Raw genomic sequence first — 18,779 nt, forward strand, 5'->3', positions numbered from 1 at the left:
AAGGCAAATGGAAGGGGTGTTGTGTATAAAAATAGGGAGGTTTTGATGCAACTTTACAGGCCACAGGTGAGACCGCACTGGAGTACTGTATACAGATTTAGTCTGTGGTACAGTGCAATGCATTGCATAGAACATAGAACATAGAAAAACTACAGCACAATTCAGGCCCTTCGGCCCACAAAGCTGTGCCAAACATGTCCCTACCCTAGAAATTACTAGGCTTACCCATAGCCCTCTATTTTACTCAGCTCCATGTACCTATCTAACAGTCTCTTAAAAGACCCTATCGTATCCACCTCCACCACCGTTTCCGGCAGCCCATTCCACGCACTCACCACTCTCTGAGTAAAAAACTTACCCCTGACATCTCCTCTATACCTACTCCCCAGCACCTTAAACCTGTGTCCTCTTGTGGCCACCAATTCAGCCCTGGGGAAAAGCCTCTGACTATCTACCCTATCAATACCTCTCATCATCTTATACACCTCTATCAGATCCCCCCCCTCATCCTCCAACGCTCCAAGGAGAAAAGGCCGAGTTCCCTCAGCCTGCTTTCATAAGGCATGCTCTGCACTCCAGGCAGCATCTTCGTAAATCTCCTCTGCACCCTTTCTATGGCTTCCACATCTTTCCTGTAGTGAAGTGACCAGAACTGAGCACAGTGCTCCAAGGGGGTCTGACCAGGGACCTATATAGCTGCAACAATACCTCATGGCTCCTAAATTCAATTCCCCGATTGATGAAGGACAATACATCATAAGCCTTCTTAACCACAGAGTCAACCTGCGCAGCCTCTTTGAGCGTCCTATGGACTCGGACCCCAAGATCCCTCTGATCCTCCACACTGCCAAGAGTCCTACCATTAATACTATATTCTGCCAACATATTTGACCTACCAAAATGAACCACTTCACACTTATCTGGGTTGAACTGCATCTGCCACTTCTCAGCCCAACTCTGCATCCTATCTATGTCCCTCTGTAACCTCTGACAGCCCTCCAAATATCCACAACACCCCCCAACCTTCGTGTCATCCACAAACTTACTAACCCTTCCCTCAACTTCCTCATCCAGGTCGCGTATAAAAATCTGCAGTCCGATGATTCCTGAGAGGAAGGAATTTATGCTTGAAGAGAGATCAGATCTATTCTCATCGGGTGTAACCAAAAGGGTAGATGAGGGGAGGGCAGTGGATGTTGTCTATTTGGACTTTAGCAAGATCTTCGACAAGGTCCCACATGGTGGGCTGGTCTGGAAGGTTAGGTCCCATGGAATCCAGGGAGAATGAGTCAGATGGATTCAAAATTGGCTTGGAGGCAGGAAGCAGAGGGTGGTGGTTGAAGGTTGTTTCCTGGAATGGAGGCCAGTGTCTTATTTAAATGATTTGGAGGCGAATGCACAAGGCTTGATCAGTAAGTTTGTAGATGACATGAAATTAGGAGGTGGTGTTGATAGTGATGAATGTTATCGTAGGTTACAGGGGGATCTCGATCAGTTGGGGAAGTGGGCCGAGGAGTGGCAAATGGATTTCAATACAGGTAAGTGTGAGGGGATGCATTTTGGAAAGTCAAACCAGTGTAGGACTTATACTGTGAATGGTAGGGCACTAGGGTGTGTACTGGAACAGAGGGACCTCGGAGTACAAGTGAATTGTTCATTGAAAGCGGCGTCATAGGTAGACAGGGTGGTGGAGAGGGCGTTTAGCACGCTGGCCTTCGTAAGTCAGGGCACTGAGTACAGGAGTTGGGACGTTATGTTGCAGTTATATAAGTCATTGGTGAGGCTGCACTTGGAGCACTGTGTGCAGTTTTGGTCGCCCTGTTATAGGAAGGACTTGGTTAAACTGGAAAGAGTGCAGAGTAGATTTACGAGGATGTTGCCAGGACTTGAGGACCTGAGTTATAGGGAGAGGTTGGCCAGGCGAGGACATCATTCCTTGGAGAATGATCTAGGAGAATGATGGGTGACCTTATAGAAATGTTTAAAATTATGAGAGTGGACGGTAACAGTCTTTTCTCCAGGGTAGGGGAGTCCAAAACGAGGGGGCAGAGGTTTAGGGTGAGAGGGGGAAGATTTAAAAGTGACCTGAGGGGCAACTTTTTCACCCAGAGGGTGGTGAGTATGTGGAACGAGCTGCCAGAGGAAGTGGGTGAGGCAGGTACAACAGTGTCATTTAAGAAGCACTTGGATAGGTACATGGAGGGCGGGGCTTGGAGGCATATGGGCCGAATGCAGGAAATTGGGAGTAGCTGGGTGGGCACTGTGGTCGGCATGGACTGGTTGGGCCGAAGGGCCTGTATCCGTGCTGTATCGCTCTATAGCTTTATGAGTTTATTAGAATGAGAGGTGACGTTGAAATGTGTAAGGATCTGAGTGAGACTGGAGGATGTTTTACCCCAGTCTAGGGGACATGGTTTCAGAATGATGGGCAGAGATGAAGGGGAATTTCTTCTCACCGGAGGTCATGAATCTCACAGGGTCGGACAGCACAGAAACAGGCCCTTCAGTTCTCCTTGTACCTGACCACCATCAAGTGGTCTTCTTTGGGATTCTGAACCTCAAAGATCTGTGGAGGGGAGTCAAAGTGTGTTCAAGGCAAAGACAGACAGACATTTAAACTACCAGGGAGTCGGGGGGTGTGGGGGAGAGAGGGCGAAAGTGCTGTTGAGGCCAAGATTGGGTCAGCCAGGACCTTATTGAACGGTGGAGCAGGTTTGAGGGGCTGAGGCCCTACTAACGCTCCTGTTTCTTATCTTCTTATCCTCTTGTTACTGGTGCTGTAGGTTGGGAGAGTATGAAAGGCGATAATGTTCACCACCTAGATTCAATAAGACCATGGCAGGATACGATCAGGCCTGTTAAACCCTTCTAACGCTGGGGTCCCACCAAGACTGAAACCATTTGGGGCGAGGGGCTGGTTTGGAGGACTTTAGTTATGGGGAGAGACTGGACGGGCTGGGCTTGTCTTCCCTTGGGCGAGGGAGGCTGAGGGATGACCTGATAGAAGTGCATAGGAGACCTAGATAGGGTAGACAGTCAAAATCCTTTTTCCCATGGTAGGAGGGCATAGGTTCAAGGTGAGAGGAAGGAGTTTTCAAGGAGATCTAGAACAAGCTGCCAGAGGAGGTTGTGGAATCAGATACGATCAGGAGGCATTTAGACGTACAGGGAGGGCATAGAAGGATATGCTCCTAATGCAGACACATAGGATTAGTGTGGATGGGCAAAAAGGTCAGCATGGATATGGTGGGCCGAAGGGCCTGTTTCTGTGCTGTACCACTCTATGGGCTTGAGTTATAAGGAGAGGCTCGATAGGCTGGGACTAGGACCATCGGAGGTTGAGGGGTGACCTCATAGAAGTATGTATAGTCATAGAACATAGAACACTACAGCACAGTACAGGCCCTTCGGCCCACAGTGTTGTGCTGACATTTTATCCTGCTCTAAGATCTATCTAACCCTTCCCTACCACACACCCCTCCATTTCTCTATCATTCATGTGTCTGTCTAAGAGTCTCTTAAATGTCCCTAATGTATCTGCCCCCACAACCTCTGCCGGCAGTGCGTTCCACGCACCCACCACTCTCTGTGTAAAAAAACTTCCCCCTGACATCCCCCTTATACCTTCCTCCAATCACCTTAAAATTATGCCCCCTCGTGTTAGCCGTTGTCGCCCTGGGAAGAAGTCCCTGACTGTCCACACGATCTGTGCCTCTTGTACACCTCTATCAAGTCACCTCTCATCCTCCTCCTCTCCAGAGAGGGGCAGAGGTAAGGTGGATGGTCACAGTCTGAAACTAGGGGCACAGTCCGAGGTGAGAGGGGAGGGATTTCAAAGGGACCTGAGGGGACAACTTTCTCCCCCAGAGGGCGGTCCGTATGTGGGACGAGCTGCCAGAGGAAGAGGTTGAGGCAGGTACATGGAGAGCATTTTACGTGGATGGGAAAGGTTCAGGGGAGATATGGGCCAAACGCGGCCAGATGGGACTGGCCCGGGGCAGGCAACTTGGCTGGCATGGACGCGATGGGCCGAAGGGCCTGTTTCTGTGCCGTACGGGTGCATAGTTCTGCGATAGTGATTGTCACTGCCGGACGTTGTGTGGGCAAGCTCTACAGTGCCGACAGACGGCGCCAATGCCATGCACCAGTAATGCCCTAATGCACTGCCCACATCTCTGCCCCTGCACTTTGTTCCTCAGGCCTTTGGCCTACTGGGGCCTGAGGCCTAGTTGGAACCCATTAAAACTCCGAGCTGTCAATCATCCCCTAATTTACTGATGAAGTGTGAAAAAAATGAGCCCGTTATTAAATCTCACCAATCAAACGACAGCTTTCCCTGTCAATCATATTTCCCCCGGGGTCCCACCCACCAGGGGAGGACGGACTCTTTCACCCTCTTAATGTTATTGGGCCGTTGGAATGTCGGTCATAAAGCCCGCCCTATAGACGCCGAGCTTGGGGGCAGGACCGCCCCCAGGCTCCAGTTCCATTTGCCTAGATTCCTGTCAATCCTCTCCAACCGGTCGCCGGGGAGGTGGGCGGTTTCCGAGCATGAGTGGGCGGCAGCGCCGTCAATCCTGGCCGGGCGGCCAATGGCGACGGTGGAAGGGCCGGGTGCCGGTTTGGGCTGGGCCAATGGGCGCGGTTGTTTGGGTGCCGGGGGCGGGCGCGCGGTCTGCGGCGCCGGTTGTGTTGGAAACGGGCGGCGGCGGCGGGGAGCGGGCGGCGGCGGCAGGTGAGTGCGGCTCTCCCCCCGGTAAATCCCTCTCGCATCCCACCCCCGCCCGCCCCCCCGCCCGGGGAGGCAGCGACCCTGCCGGCCGGCCGGCCGACGGGAGGGAGGTCCGGCTCCGGCCGGTCCCGGGTTGGGGGCGGTGAAGTGGTGGGAGGAAGAGGGGGGGCTGAACCCCACGCAGGCCCGAAGCCTGGGGCCGGAGTAGAAGAGTGACCCGGGGGGGGAGGTGGTGTCGGCCGGCTGCCTGCAAGCGGCGGGATCGAAGCCCCAGAAACAGATAGCGATCAATAAATCAGCATTAATGTTAATCGCACCTAAATATTCCATAAATTACAATAATCAGCAATTGGTCATTTTATTAACCAAATATAAATTATTTAAATGCCCAATAAATTGTGTAAATAATTAAATTTAATAATCAATACATTTGCATTAATGTAAAATTGACATTTTTAATTTAAACTATAAAACATGTTGAATGTTTACAAATTGCAATATTTAAATTCAAATCATTAATATCAATATTCTGTGCAAATAAACATTTATAATTGCTGTTATATTAATATTATGTTTACATTTGAATGTTTAAATATAGAATAGATAAATTTTAAATATTTTAAAGTAACTACAAATTAAATATTTAACCCATCTATAAACAACTCTGGTTCTAACAGGACATATTTTGTTCCTGCAAATATTCTATTACTTAATTCTTTTGTGCAGGTTCTTGCTGTTGGTTTCCATTTTTTTTCTGATATTTCATTAAAAATATTGGCAGAAACAGTGAGCACTGTTCTGCTTTACCTATGGAGGCACGGGATAAGATGCAAAAAGATGCAAAACCAAATTTTATACGTGATATGATCTGGGGAACTGGGAGGTTGGAACTGGCAAAACAAAACACTAAACAGGCTGGTACAGGGGAGCTGAGTGGGTGAGCTGCTAGTTGTTTTTAATATATGGAGTTTGATAAAGTAGGTGCAGGGATGATCCCTGGAATAAGAATGTTATCCCGGGAGAGAAGGAGTAAGGTTGGACTAAATTCACTGGAGCTTAGAAGAGTTGAAACATTGTGAAAATGATCAACAGGGTTGATGCTGAGGGTTTGTTCCTGTGGCTGAAGAGTTTTAGGCATGGTCTCATGATAAGGAGTCTGCCTTTTAGAACTGAGGGTCTTTACTGGTTGTAGATCTTTGGAATACTGTACCCCAGAGGCAGTGGAGGAAATGTGGCTGGTGTGATGGCGCAGTGGTTAAAGCCACTGCTTCACAGCTCAAGCAACCCGGGTTCGATCCTGACCTCAGGTGCTGTCTCTGTGTAGAGTTTGCACGTTCTCCCTGTGACTGCATGAGTTTCCATTGGGTGCTCCCACATCCCCACGATGGGCTGGTAGGTTAAATTGTTATTGTATGTTATCCCCAAGTGTAGGTAAGGCAGAAGAATTAAAGAGAAGGTGGGAGAGTTGCAAGAATAGAGAGTGCTAAGGAGAAGTGGATTGATGTGCTAAGAGCTGGCTTTCTGCCTTGTAATAAGTAAATAACTACAAGGGTGGCAATCTTTGCACTCTAGGGACATTTAGATTAGGTGGGAAAATCTATCAACCTCATTCCTGAATTTAGAGAACTCCAAAGTCCGGAGAATGGATGAGGCAGAGGTTTTGTGATGAATGCTAGAATAGGCTCGATGGGCAGAATCGCTCTCTCGCTCTCTCTCTCACATCAAGAATAATCAATCCAGCAGGTAATTCGGGAAAAGCAGTGAGAATGTGGGATTGGCTTCCTGTTGAAGTAGTTAAGAAGAGTTCTAGAGTGGAGTAAGGGAGGAAGCCTGTATGAGCCACATACATTGACCTAGACCTATTGGCAAAAACCCTTGTCTGAAATCGGGCCTATCTCGCTGGGTCAAGGCTCCTCAAAAGACCACTGGTAAGGCCTCAATTGATGCAAAGGAGTGAGAGGGACAGGCCAGGACGAGTCTTTTCCACTCCTCTGGAAGTCTTTCACAGCAGACTTTGCCAGCTTTGCATGCTGTTGGGGGGTTTTAAATATTTCTGAATATCACAAACATCTAAAAACTATTGAAACTGCACCAAAGAATTAAATTTAGATTTTTTTTAAAAGACCATTAAACTCACTATAATTAATTAAAATAAAGAAAAGAAGTAATTTGCATTCTTCCCTGTTGCCCTGTAACGGGATCAATTTGCTCATCAAACCCGTGGCAGAATCCAAGAGTGGATTCCTCGGTGTAAAAAGGGATGTCTCATCTCGTCCCTGTGGCTGGTTTCCGTGTGGAGTATCCTGTGGTGGGGAGCACAGCTGGGAAATGTTTAGTGGACCTCATGCAGGAGTCCAGAGACCAGAGTTCAGTGTGAAGCTATCAGCAAAATCCGGGCTACCGTTTATATAACAACCAATGTGTAAAGCTGGTCATTGTCTGCGATTACTGTGAAGACTGTAGATATCGCAGCGTGGCGTGGTTGCTGGCTTGTCAGGCTTACACAGACCGCTGCTAGCCTGTGTGTTTATCCATATTTAGTGATGGCACTCTCAGGGAACACAGAACAGTACAGCACAGGAACAAGCCCTTCGGCCCACGATGTCATGCTAAACTAAACTTAAATTAAAAGCCTAACTAAACTAATCCCTTCTTGATAAGATTTCCTTATTTAGTCAAGCGTAGATCGAAACACACATCTTTTGCATAGTGTGTGCTGGGGGCAGCCCGTAAGTGTCGCCACGCTTCCAGCACCAACATAGCATGCCCACAACTTCCTAACCCATATGTCTTTGGAATGTGGGAGGAAACCGGAGCACCCGGAGGAAACCCATGCAGACACGGGGAGAACGTACAAGCTCCTTACAGGCAGCGGCCAGAATTGAACCCCGGTTGCTGGCGCTGTAATAGCGTTACGCTAACCGCTACACTACTGTACCCTCCATTCTCTGCACATTCATGTGCCTATCCAAGAGCCTCTTAAATGCCTCTATCGTATCTGCTTCCATTCCCACCCCTGGCAGCACGTTCCAGGCACCCGCCGCTCTGTGTAAAATAAAAACTTGCCCCGCTCATCTCGTTGAACTTTCCGCTTCCCATCTTAAGTGCACGCCCTCTGGTATTAGACATTTTGACCCTGGGAAGAAGATACAGTCTGTCTACTCTATCTATGCCTCTCGAAAACTTACGTATAAACCTCTATCAGGTCTCCCCACAGCCTCTGCCGCTCCAGAGAAAACAACACAAGTTTGTCCAACCTCTCCTTATAGCTCATGCTCTCTAATCCAGGCAGTGTTCTGCTAAACCTCTCTGCACCCTCTCCAAAGCCTTAACATTGTTCCTATAATGGGGCGACCAGATAAATCTGTCGATAAATCTCACTTACCTAGTCTGGAGCAGTTTCTATTTGTAACTGGATGTAATTTTGTGGTGGGAGAAAGTAATTGGTTTATTATTGTCACATGTATCGCGATACAGTGAAAAACTTTGTTTTGCATGCCAGACAGATCATTCAGTATATCAGCGCATTGAGGTAGTACAGAGGGGTAAACAATAACAGAAGAGATTTACAAGGATGCTGCCTGGACTGCGGAGCATGCCTTATGAAAACAGGTTGAGGGAACTCGGCCTTTTCTCCTTGGAGCGACGGAGGATGAGGGGGGACCTGATAGAGGTGTATAAGATGATAAGAGGCATTGATCGTGTGGATAGTCAGAGGCTTTTTCCCAGGGCTGAAATGGTGGCCACAAGAGGACACAGGTTTAAGGTGCTGGGGAGTAGGTACAGAGGAGATGTCAGGGGTAAGTTTTTTTACTCAGAGTGGTGAGTGCGTGGAACACACTGCCGGCAGAGGTGGTGGAGGCAGATACATTAGGGACATTTAAGGGACTTGTAGATAGCCACATGAATCATAGAGAAACGGGAGGGAAGGGTGTAGGTGTATTGTACTGTAGGTTTTCTATGTTTCTAATGCAGAATAAAGTGTTACAGAGAGGGTGCAGTGCAGGCAGACAATAAGGTGCAAGGGCCACAGTGTAGATTGTGAGATCAAGGTTTCATCTTTTTTGTACAAGAGGATCGTTCGAGAGTCTTATGACAGCAGGATAGAAGCTGTCTTGTGGAGAAGAGAGAATGGCCGGGGTGGGTGGGGTGGAGCCAGTGAGTAGTATTGACAGAGGGAGCTATTCAAGGTTACGTGCTCTTGCAGTAATGCCCGAGGGTCTCTCTTTGGCAAGGGAAGCAGGTGGTAGGTGCCATCATGATGCCATCATGACCAGTTTTGGGTGCTGACAGGGTGCCTCATGTAGTCGAATGGACCCTCAATACCTACACCCACATGGTGCTTGGGAAAGTATTAGGAGTAGTGGGAGTTGAGAAAGAGGCCAACCTTTATAATTCCTTTTTCCAAATCTTGTAATTGACAAATTCTAGCCTCAATGGGATGCATCTGCACTATTGTATGTTACTGCGGGCTGGATAACTCAGTGAAGCATTGAACCTGCTGGGAATTTGATAATTACAATGCTGGAAAATATTAATTAAAGGGGATGGCAATTGCTGGAAGTGCTTTTCAAGATAAAGTATTTTACCCCACCCTTCCCTGCCTTGTGCATCCAATACCCTTGATGCTGGTCTCTCATCTCTGCTTCCTTAGCAGATAATCCTGACTGAGGGGAGAGAGAAAAACTTGTACTTTACCAACTTGGTGGTTCAGTATACTTCCTTAATTAAAGTGGCTAAAGAAATTACATCTCTACTCTTTGGAGTTTAAGAAAATGAGTGGTGATCTTATTAAAATCTATCCTGAGGGGACAGAACCGAGTAGGTGTGGAGCTGTCTCCTTAACAAGGGGACACGTTACAAGATTTAAGCTGGAAATAGTGCAGAAAAGATCTGCAGGGATGTTGCCAGAACTGGAGGGACTGAGTTACAGAGAGAGGTTGAGTAGGTTAGCACTGTATTCCTTGGCACGTAGGGGAATGAGGGGTGATCTTATAGAGGTGTATAAAATCACCAGGGGCATAGACAGGGTGAATGCGCACAGTCTTTGAGGAATCAAGAACTAGAGGGCACAGGTCTAAGGTGAGAGGGGGGAGATTTAATAGGAACCTTGGGGGCAACTTTTCCATTCAGAGGGTGGTCCGTATGTGGACCGAGCTGCCAGAGGAAGTGGGTGAGGCAGGCATGAGCTGTGAGGCATTTAAATGACACTTGGACAGGTCCATGGATAGGAGAGGTTTAGAGGGATATGGGCCAAACGCGGGAAAATGGGACTGGCTTAGATGGGCATCTTGGTTGGCGTGGTGAGGGGTGGAGAAGGCAGAGTCATCCGCTTGGGCTGAAGGGACTGTTTCCATGCTGTATGATTCTGGCTTTGTGACTCGATTTGGATCCGGTCACTTAAAACTGAGGTGCATAGGAACTTATCACGGCAGGTGGTGAATCTCTGGAATCCTCTGCCCTGGAGGGTTGTGGAGACTGGGTCACGGGGCGGATTTAAAGAGGAGGCAGATAAAGGTTTGAAAGGTCGGGGAAGCGAAGGTGATGGGGAGCAAGGCACAGAAAAGGAGATGAGGCCTGGGGTAGATCAACGGTGATTATGCTGTATGGCGGGGCAGGCTTGAGGTGTCCACTATTGTCTTATCTTCACATTAATCCAGCAGGCTGGAGCTTTACTAATTCTGAGGTTAATTTTGTTTTTGAAGAGTATTTTGAATGCACTCTCCAGCATATTGACAGAAGCTGCTGGAGGAAAAGATAGATGGAAATTCTATAACAAGATCCCACACTCGAGCGTATAACTCTCTAATGATGCTGGCTGTAACACCGGGGTGAATGCTCCTGCTTTTCCCTGTAACCGCGGGATCTTTTACGGTATGGAACATAGAGGTGAATGGTACAGTTTGAGGCCATTTGGCCCATTGTGTCCATGCTGACAGAAAAATAACTTCGTGCCTAACAGTGGGGACGGTCCCTGCCTCCTCAGGTGGTGAATTCCACACCCCTACCACTCGTTGAGGGAAATCTCCAATCGCCTCTAACCTTTGAACGAGGCAATAAACAGGATCTGCTGAGGACAATGGGTCCTTTTGACGTATGTAATCCTCCCATATACTCATTTTTTGAGGGCGGACAGGAATTTGGTTTTGTGTCTGATGGAAAGACGGTAACCTCGACATGAGCACTCCCTCTGTGCTGCACAGTGAGCATTGGTCCAGATGTTGTGCTGGACCCTCTGGAGTGAGGGCCTTTGAGATGTTAAATGTTCCCCACTGAGGCACAGCTGACGTCCTGTGCAGCAAGAGTCCCACTGATGGTACATTGCGCTGGCTTGGGTTTCACAGGTGTTGATCAGTGAGTGAAGGTTGACTGGAGTTAAAAAAATCGTTTAGCTGCAATCTTGGGGACGATGTGGATCTTGAGTGTCTGAGCCCTGGGATGGAAAGCAAAATGTTGGGCTCCCTGACCATAATGGGAGGCAGGAGGAGACAGGATAAAAGGGGTACAGGATGCCAAGTGTGTTAAGCGCAAGGCAAAAATGTGAAGGATCTTGTGGGCGAGTGTAGTTTCAACAACACTTGGAGCTCAACACCTTGCAGTCCACAGTATTCTGCTTGATTGCGAGTCCCAACTGCCCGCCTGAAGCATCAGTCTGCCCACCACACGTGCACTGTCTGCAAGACAAGCCGCATTTATACCCAGCGACCTTTTAGACAGCACTCTCGTAACCCCTCCCAGCCTGCAACGAACTGCAAGGTGGATGAGAATGCCACCGACACCGTGTTCCGTTCCAAGTTGCCCATCGCTCCTGATTGGGGAATACATTTCTGTTCCCTTCATTGGCAGTGAGTCTCCTTCCCGTAACTCCCTACCCAAAGGCACCAGTTATACCTTCACCAGTGATTCAAGAAAGTGGTGCCCCTGCACCTTCTTGGAGGCAGTTAGGGATGAACAGTAAATGTCAGCCTTGCCCACATCGTGTATCTGGATCGTAGAATTGAACAGTATTCCCAGTAAATCCACAATGCAGGCAGGGCATGAGGACTGGAGTTGTGCTCCTTCGTAAACACTAATTACTTTGGGGTTACGGAGGATGATACTCGAGTCATGCCCTCAAACGACAGCTGGGGTCTGTGGCAGAGACAGACGGGTGTGGAAACGGTCTCCCTCGGTTTAGTTATCCTCGATCTTGGGGCAACGCCATGCTGTCAGTTTTTGTTTAGTTGGGAATACGGACAACCCCTGTGTTACGGCCATTCAAGTAATGGAAATTCAAAATCACTATCTGAAAATATGAGGTAGAGAATAGCGTTCACTCTTACAGAATTTGAGGAAGAAATATAAATAAACACTTTTTTTAACTCGTGTTTCTTGACACATGCAGATGATGCAGCTTCACGTTATGGAAAATTGCGAGATGGAACATTTTCTAGCAAAATAACCCTTTGTTATCACGGGGGTCACCTGTAAAAGGATCATATTCAGGTTGGGACACTGTGACCAGGGGGTGCCATAGGGATCGATCCTGGGACCCAGCTGTTCAGAATCTAAATCAATGACTTGAATGAAGGGATCAAGTGTAATATATCCAAACTAGCTGGCAGTGTGGAATGTGAAGAGGACGTGGGGGATATAGGCAGGCTAAATGAATGGGCAGGCACCTTGCAGATGGAATATAATGTGGAAAAATTGTGGAATATTGTGTGTAATATAATGGGCAGGCACGGTAATGTAGCAGTTAGCATAATGCTATTACAGTGCCAGTGAACTGGGTTCAATTCCGGCCGCTGTCTGTAAAGAGTTTGTATGTTCTCCCCGTATCTGCGTGGGTTTCCTCCCACATTCCAAAGACGTACGGGTTAGGAAGTTGTGGGCATGCTATGTTGGCGCCGGAAGTGTAGCGACACTTGTGGGCTGTCCCCAGAGCACTCTATGCAAAAGATGTGTGTTTCAATGTACATGTGACTAATAAGGAAATCTTATCAAGAAGGGATTAGTTTAGTTAGGCTTTTAATTACTAGTTTAGTTTAGCATGACATTGTGGGCCGAAGGGCTTGTTCCTGTGCCGTACTGTGTTCCCTGAGAGCGCCATTGCTAAATATGGATAAACAAACACACTAGCAGCGGTCTTTGTAATCCTGACAAGCCAGCAACCACGCCACGCTGCGATATCTAAAGTCTTCACGGTAATCGCAGACAATGAGCAGCTTCACAAGTTGGTTGTTATATAAACGGTAGCCCGGATTTTGCTGATAGCTTCACACCAAACTCTGGTCTCTGGACTGCTGCACGAGGTCCACTGAACATTTCCCAGCTGTGCTCCCCACCACAGGATACTCCACAGGGAAACCAGCCGCAGGGGTGAGATGTAGTTCACTATGTGTTTTGATGTACATGCGACTCATAAAGAAATCTTATCTTAGAAATGTGTGGTCATCCACCTCAGTAGAAAAGTAGTTGTTTTTAAATGGTGAGACTTTGAAAGGTGTTGGTGTTCAGATAGACCTGGGTATCCTTGTACAGGAATCACAAAGTTCTCAAATGAAATTTTTTTTAAAAAGCTGCAGATGCTGGAAATCTGAAATAAAAACTGAACATGCTGGAAACATTCAGCAGGGCAGACAGCATCTGTGGAGACAGAAACTGGATTAACAGTTCAAGTTGATGAACTGTTCCAACCTTAACCCTTCTTTGGAACTGGGTCTGAATCAGTTTTAAGGGTATTTTTTGGTTCTTATATGAGTAGGTATTGGTTTATTATTGTCACTTGTACTGAGGTACAGTGAAAAGCTTGTCTTACAAACCGATTGTTCAGGTCAATTCATTACACAATGCAGTTACATTGAGTTAGTACAGAGTGCATTGAGGTAGTACAGGTAAAAACAGTAACAGTACAGAGTAAAGTTAGTACAGAGTGCATTGAGGTAGTACAGGTAAAAACAGTAACACTACAGAGTAAAGTGTCACAGCTACAGAGAAAGTGCAGTGCAATAAGGTGCAAGGTCACAACAAGGTAGATCGTGAGGTCAGAGTCCATCTCATTGTATAAGGGAACCGTTCAATAGTCTTATCACAGTGGGGTAGAAGCTGTCCTTAAGTCTGGTGGTACATGCCCTCAGGCTCCTGTATCTTCTACCCGATGGAAGAGGAGAGAAGAGAGAATGTCCCGGGTGGGTGGGGTCTTTGATTATGCTGGCTGCTACACCGAGACAACGAGAGGTAAAGGAGGGGAGGCTGGTGTCCGTGACGCGCTGGGCTGTGTCCACAACTCTCTGCAGCTTCTTGCGGTCTTGGGCAGAGCAGTTGTCATATCAAGCCGTGATACATCCAGACAGGGTGCTTTCTATGGTACATCAGTAAGAGTTGGTGAGGGTCAAAGGGGATAAACCAAATTTCTTTAGCCTCCTGAAGAAGTAGAGGCACTGGTGAGCTTTCTTGGCTGTGGCATATACGTGATTTGACCAGGACAGGCTGTTGGTGATGTCCAGTCCCAGGAGCTTGAAGCTCTCAACCCTCTCAACCTCAGCACCATTGATGTAGACAGGTGCATGTGCACCGCCCCCTTTCCTGAAGTCAATGACCAGCTCTTTAGTTTTGTTGACATTGAGGGAAAGGTTGTCGTCATGACACCATTCCAGTAAGCTCTCTATCTCCTTCCTATATTCTGACTCATCGCTGTTTGAGATACGGCCTACAACGGTGGTATCATCTGCAAACTTGTAGATGGGGTTAGAGCAGAATCTGGCCGCACAGTCATGAGTGTATAGGGATTAGAGTAGAGGGCTGAGGACGCAGCCTTGTGGGGCACCAGTGTTGAGAATAATCGTGCCGGAGGTATTGCTGCCTATCCTCACTGATTGCGGTCTGTTTGTTAGAAAGTCAAGGATCCAGTTACAGAGGGAGGTGTTGAGTCCTAGGTCTCGGAGTTTGGTGACAAGTTTGCTCAGGATTATTGTATTGAAGGCAGAACTGTAGTCAATAAACAATAGTCTAACGTAAGTGTCTTTACTGTCCAGATGCTCCAGAGCTGAGTGTAGGGCCAGGGAGACGGCATCTGCTGTAGACCTGTTTCACTGATAGGCGAATTGCAATGGGTCTAGGCTGGAGTTGATGCGAGCCATGACCAACCTCTCAAAGCACTTCATGATGGTGGATGTCAGAGCCACTGGTCGGTAGTCATTGAGGCACGTTACCTTGCTTTTCGTTGGTACTGGGATGATAGTGGTCTTCTTAAAACAGGAGGGAACCTGAGATTGAAGCAGGTTTGAGTGTAAAATTAGAGACTTCTTGCTCCAAGTGTACAGGTGAAGTCGAGTTTATTGTCATACGTACAAGTCCAGGTGTGCACGGGTGCAATGAAAAACTTCCTTGCAGCAGCATCACAGGCACAGAGCATCAGCAGCACTCACATGAAAAACATAAAGTATTGGTTTATTATTGTCACTTGTACCGAGGTCCAGTGAAAAACTTGTCTTGCATGCCGATCGTACAGGTCAATTCATTACACAGTGCAGTTACATCAAACACAGTTTTTACAGGAAAGAATAAAATTAGAACACAAAAAAACAAAGTCCATTTTTAGTCCAAAATGGTCATAGTTTCACTAAACTGTGGTGATTAGGGTTGTGCCATTCAAGAGGTGAATGGTTGAAGGGAAGTAGCTGTTCCTGTACCTGACTTCTTTACCTCCTGCCCGATGGTAGCTGTGAGAAGATGGCACGGCCCGGATGGTGGGGGAATCTTTGATGATGGATGTTGCCGCCTTGAGGTAATGCCTCCTGTAGATACTCCCGATGGTGGGGAGGGATGTGTCCGTGATGTATTGGGCAGAGTCCATGACTCTGCAGCTTCTGTGCATTTGAAGTGCCATACCAGGACATGCTGCAACCAGTCAGGACAGTTTCAATAGGCCCTGGTGAGACAGCATTTGTAATACTGTGTATAGGTCTGGTCTTCTTATCTAAGAAAGAATATACTTATGATAGAGGGAGAATATACATGTGATAGAGGCAGTACAGTGAAGGCTCACCAGATAGATCTCTGCGATGTGGAGAGATTAAACAGACTTGATCTGTCCTCTAGAATTCAGAAGAATGAGGTGATCTCATTTAATGTATAACAGTCTTGAGTGGGTTGACAAGCTAGCCACAGGGAGGATGCCTCACCTGGCTGGGGTGTCTTGAATCAGGAGATGCAGTCACAAAGTAAGGCGTTGGTTATTCAAAGCAGAATTTCTTCACCCATACTTAGGTGAACCTTTGGAATTCCCCATCTAAAGAGGCTACGTATGTTGCAGGTGGAGATGCTTAGATTTCAGTATTAAATGTATCAGGGAGCTCTTCAGTGTGTGCTAATTGTATTAGGGTTAGGGACTGGGGACTGATTGTCAAAGTTGAGTTTATTGCACAAGTACATGTATGCCCTATTGGAGCTGCGAGAAGATGGCATGGCCCGGGTGGTGGGGATCTTTGATGATGGATGTTGCTCTGTGGCAGTGACAGAAGGTGGAAATAGTTTCCCTCGGCTTGGTTATCCTGGAGGAAGGTAAAAGGTCAACAATGATCTTAATTGAAAGGAGCAGGCACAGGGTGCCAGATGTTCTAATACCATTACTTGTATTCTTAAGAAGGGTCTGGGATTATTGATGTAAAATAACAATTCATCAGCTGCATTGAGGTAAGGTTTATGTCTGGCCAACTTTTGGTGGATAGGTACATGGAAAGCCAACACCTGTGTTGGAGCCCATTGACCATGGTTCCTCCCTCGCCTGTCTCAGACCCTCCTAAATGGGGACATCTGTAGCCAATGCTTACCGACTCTCTGGGAAATGGATTCACAGTTGTGTTGGGTGCATGATCCACATAAGTTGCAGTTTGATAGAGTTGCTTGCCCCACCAACCTTGTCCAAAGGGTTGGCTTTCTCAGAGTGGACAGTGAGTCTGTGCGGGTGGAGGGTTTGATGGTGGCTGTGATGTCGGTGAGTGTCTGATCATGTAGCTAGAAAAGGAGTGATGTTCAACCCCTCTGAGCCTCCTGCAGCTCTCCTTCGGCCTACATCACAGCACCCCGCACACCACCCCCCCCCCCCAACCCCTTCATGCTCAGTGGGGTGTGTGCCTTAATATCCAGCAGCCCATTCCACATGTTAGGTCACTATGTGTGAATCTGACACCCACGTCCTGTTAGCCATGTAGAACGTATTGGCCTTGGAGGGAGTGCGTGTAGATGTATCAGAGACGACTTGGAGGGAGTGCGTGTAGGTGTATCAGAGACGACTTGGAGGGAGTGCGTGTAGGTGTATCAGAGACGACTTGGAGGGAGTGCGTGTAGGTGTATCAGAGACGACTTGGAGGGAGTGCGTGTAGGTGTATCAGAGACGACTTGGAGGGAGTGCGTGTAGATGTATCAGAGACGACTGCACAAGGGGTTACGCAAACTGGGGTTGCAATTTGGAAAACATGGGCAAACATTTTTTTCCAAAGTTTTTTTTTCTTTCTACCCTCTTTCCACTGACTGGGGTCAGAGTCTGAAAGTTGGAGCCAGGCTTTTCGGAAGTGAGGTTAAGAGGAAGTGGTAGAAATTTGGGACACATCTTGGCAAATCTCGGTGGGTCATTTATTAATTTTAAATTGGTGCTTCTGAGATTTTTAAGGTTTTTGGGGACATGGGAAAGAGAGAGAGATAGTTAGGCCACAAGATAGTTAGCCACAACCTTATCGAACGTAGGAAGAGCGTGGAGGGCCCAAATGACACCATCTTGTTCCCTTGTTGCCTGTCAGATGGATCTTTGCTAATGGAATGAGGACCTCCATTTGTCCCTTCTGCTGAGAATCCCAGTGCTCCCAACAAACTCAAACAACCTAATGCAGGATGGTTAACAGAGTTCAGCAAGTGCACGCATGGATTACTTCACAAGGCGATGTCACTGTCAGAGTTAATTTTGAATAACTGTGATCGAAAGTTATAAAGAGTTTTTTTTCCTCCTGCTGTCTTTCTGTTGTTGCCTGCTGTTGACCTCGTCTAACTTAACGATGTGAGGAGGCTGAATTGTCTTCATTAGAGGTGTAATCATCACCCCACGGATGAGTCAGAATCAGCCGTGCATTTTAATTCGGCTTCCTCGCACTCTCTGTTTCTTGAATACATCCGAGCTGTTCACTCGTATTTAACATCTGAGTTTCAGCAACAGAACTGTTAAATGTAGTGAAACCTCCTGAGGCACCTTCCAGGAGTGTTCTTGGATGAAACTGGACATAAGTTGTTAGGATGAATGACCGCAAACTCTTGGAAGAGGTGGAGAGGCTTTGAGAGGGGATTCCAGAGCCCAGGGTAGCTGAAGGCCCAGCTGCCAGTGGTGGGGTGATGGAACTGGAGAAGGATTGTAGATTTAGAGGTTGGGCACGGTGAGGCCAATTAACAATTTGAAAAGAGAAAAGGACTGCAGATGCTGGGATCTAGATGAAAAACACAATGATGCTGGAGGAACTCAGCAAGCCAGGCAGCATCCGTGGAGAAAAGCAGGCGGTCAAGGTTTCGGGTCCTGACCCAAAACGTTGACCGCCTGCTTTTCTCCACGGATTCTCCCTGGCCTGCTGAGTTCCTCCAGCATCAAAGAATTTGAAAAGGATGAGCATTTTAAAATCAAGGTGTTGTCATGTGTGGAGCCAGTGCAGGTCGGAGGTACAGATGACACAAAGGTTAGTGGTGTAGTGGATTGCATAGATTATTACCAAAGGATACAGTGGGATAGTTGCTGATATGGGCGGAGAAGTGGCAGATGGAGTTTAGTCCGAGCAAGTGCGAGGTGCTTCACTTGGGGAGATCCAACGTAAATGGAAAGTTCACAATCTTTAACAGCATTGATGGACAGAGGGATCTTGGGGTCCAAGTCCATAGCTCACTAAAAGTGGCCGTGGAGGTTGATAGGGTGGTAAAGAAGGCGTATGGCATGCTTGCCTTCATTAGCCGAGCCATTGAGTTCAAGAGGAAGTCATGTTACGGCTTCATAAAACTCTGGTTAGGCCACATATAAAGTAAGTGGTTGCCT

At 47.5% G+C, this 18,779-nt stretch overlaps 1 protein-coding gene across 3 annotated transcripts in view; it reads left to right on the forward strand.

Moving 5' to 3' along the window:
• The first annotated feature begins 4,668 nt into the window (after positions 1-4,668).
• The window catches only part of gatad2b (GATA zinc finger domain containing 2B), a 129,316-nt gene continuing 115,205 nt past the window's right edge, over positions 4,669-18,779 (forward strand). For all 3 annotated transcript variants that reach the window (XM_052045866.1, XM_052045867.1, XM_052045864.1), the window contains exon 1: positions 4,669-4,735. The gene's annotated coding sequence lies outside the window, so the exon portion shown is untranslated. The remainder of the gene's footprint in view (positions 4,736-18,779) is intronic.

Source organism: Pristis pectinata, chromosome 40 (assembly GCF_009764475.1).
Source record: "Pristis pectinata isolate sPriPec2 chromosome 40, sPriPec2.1.pri, whole genome shotgun sequence".
NCBI classification, from domain to species: domain Eukaryota; kingdom Metazoa; phylum Chordata; class Chondrichthyes; order Rhinopristiformes; family Pristidae; genus Pristis; species Pristis pectinata.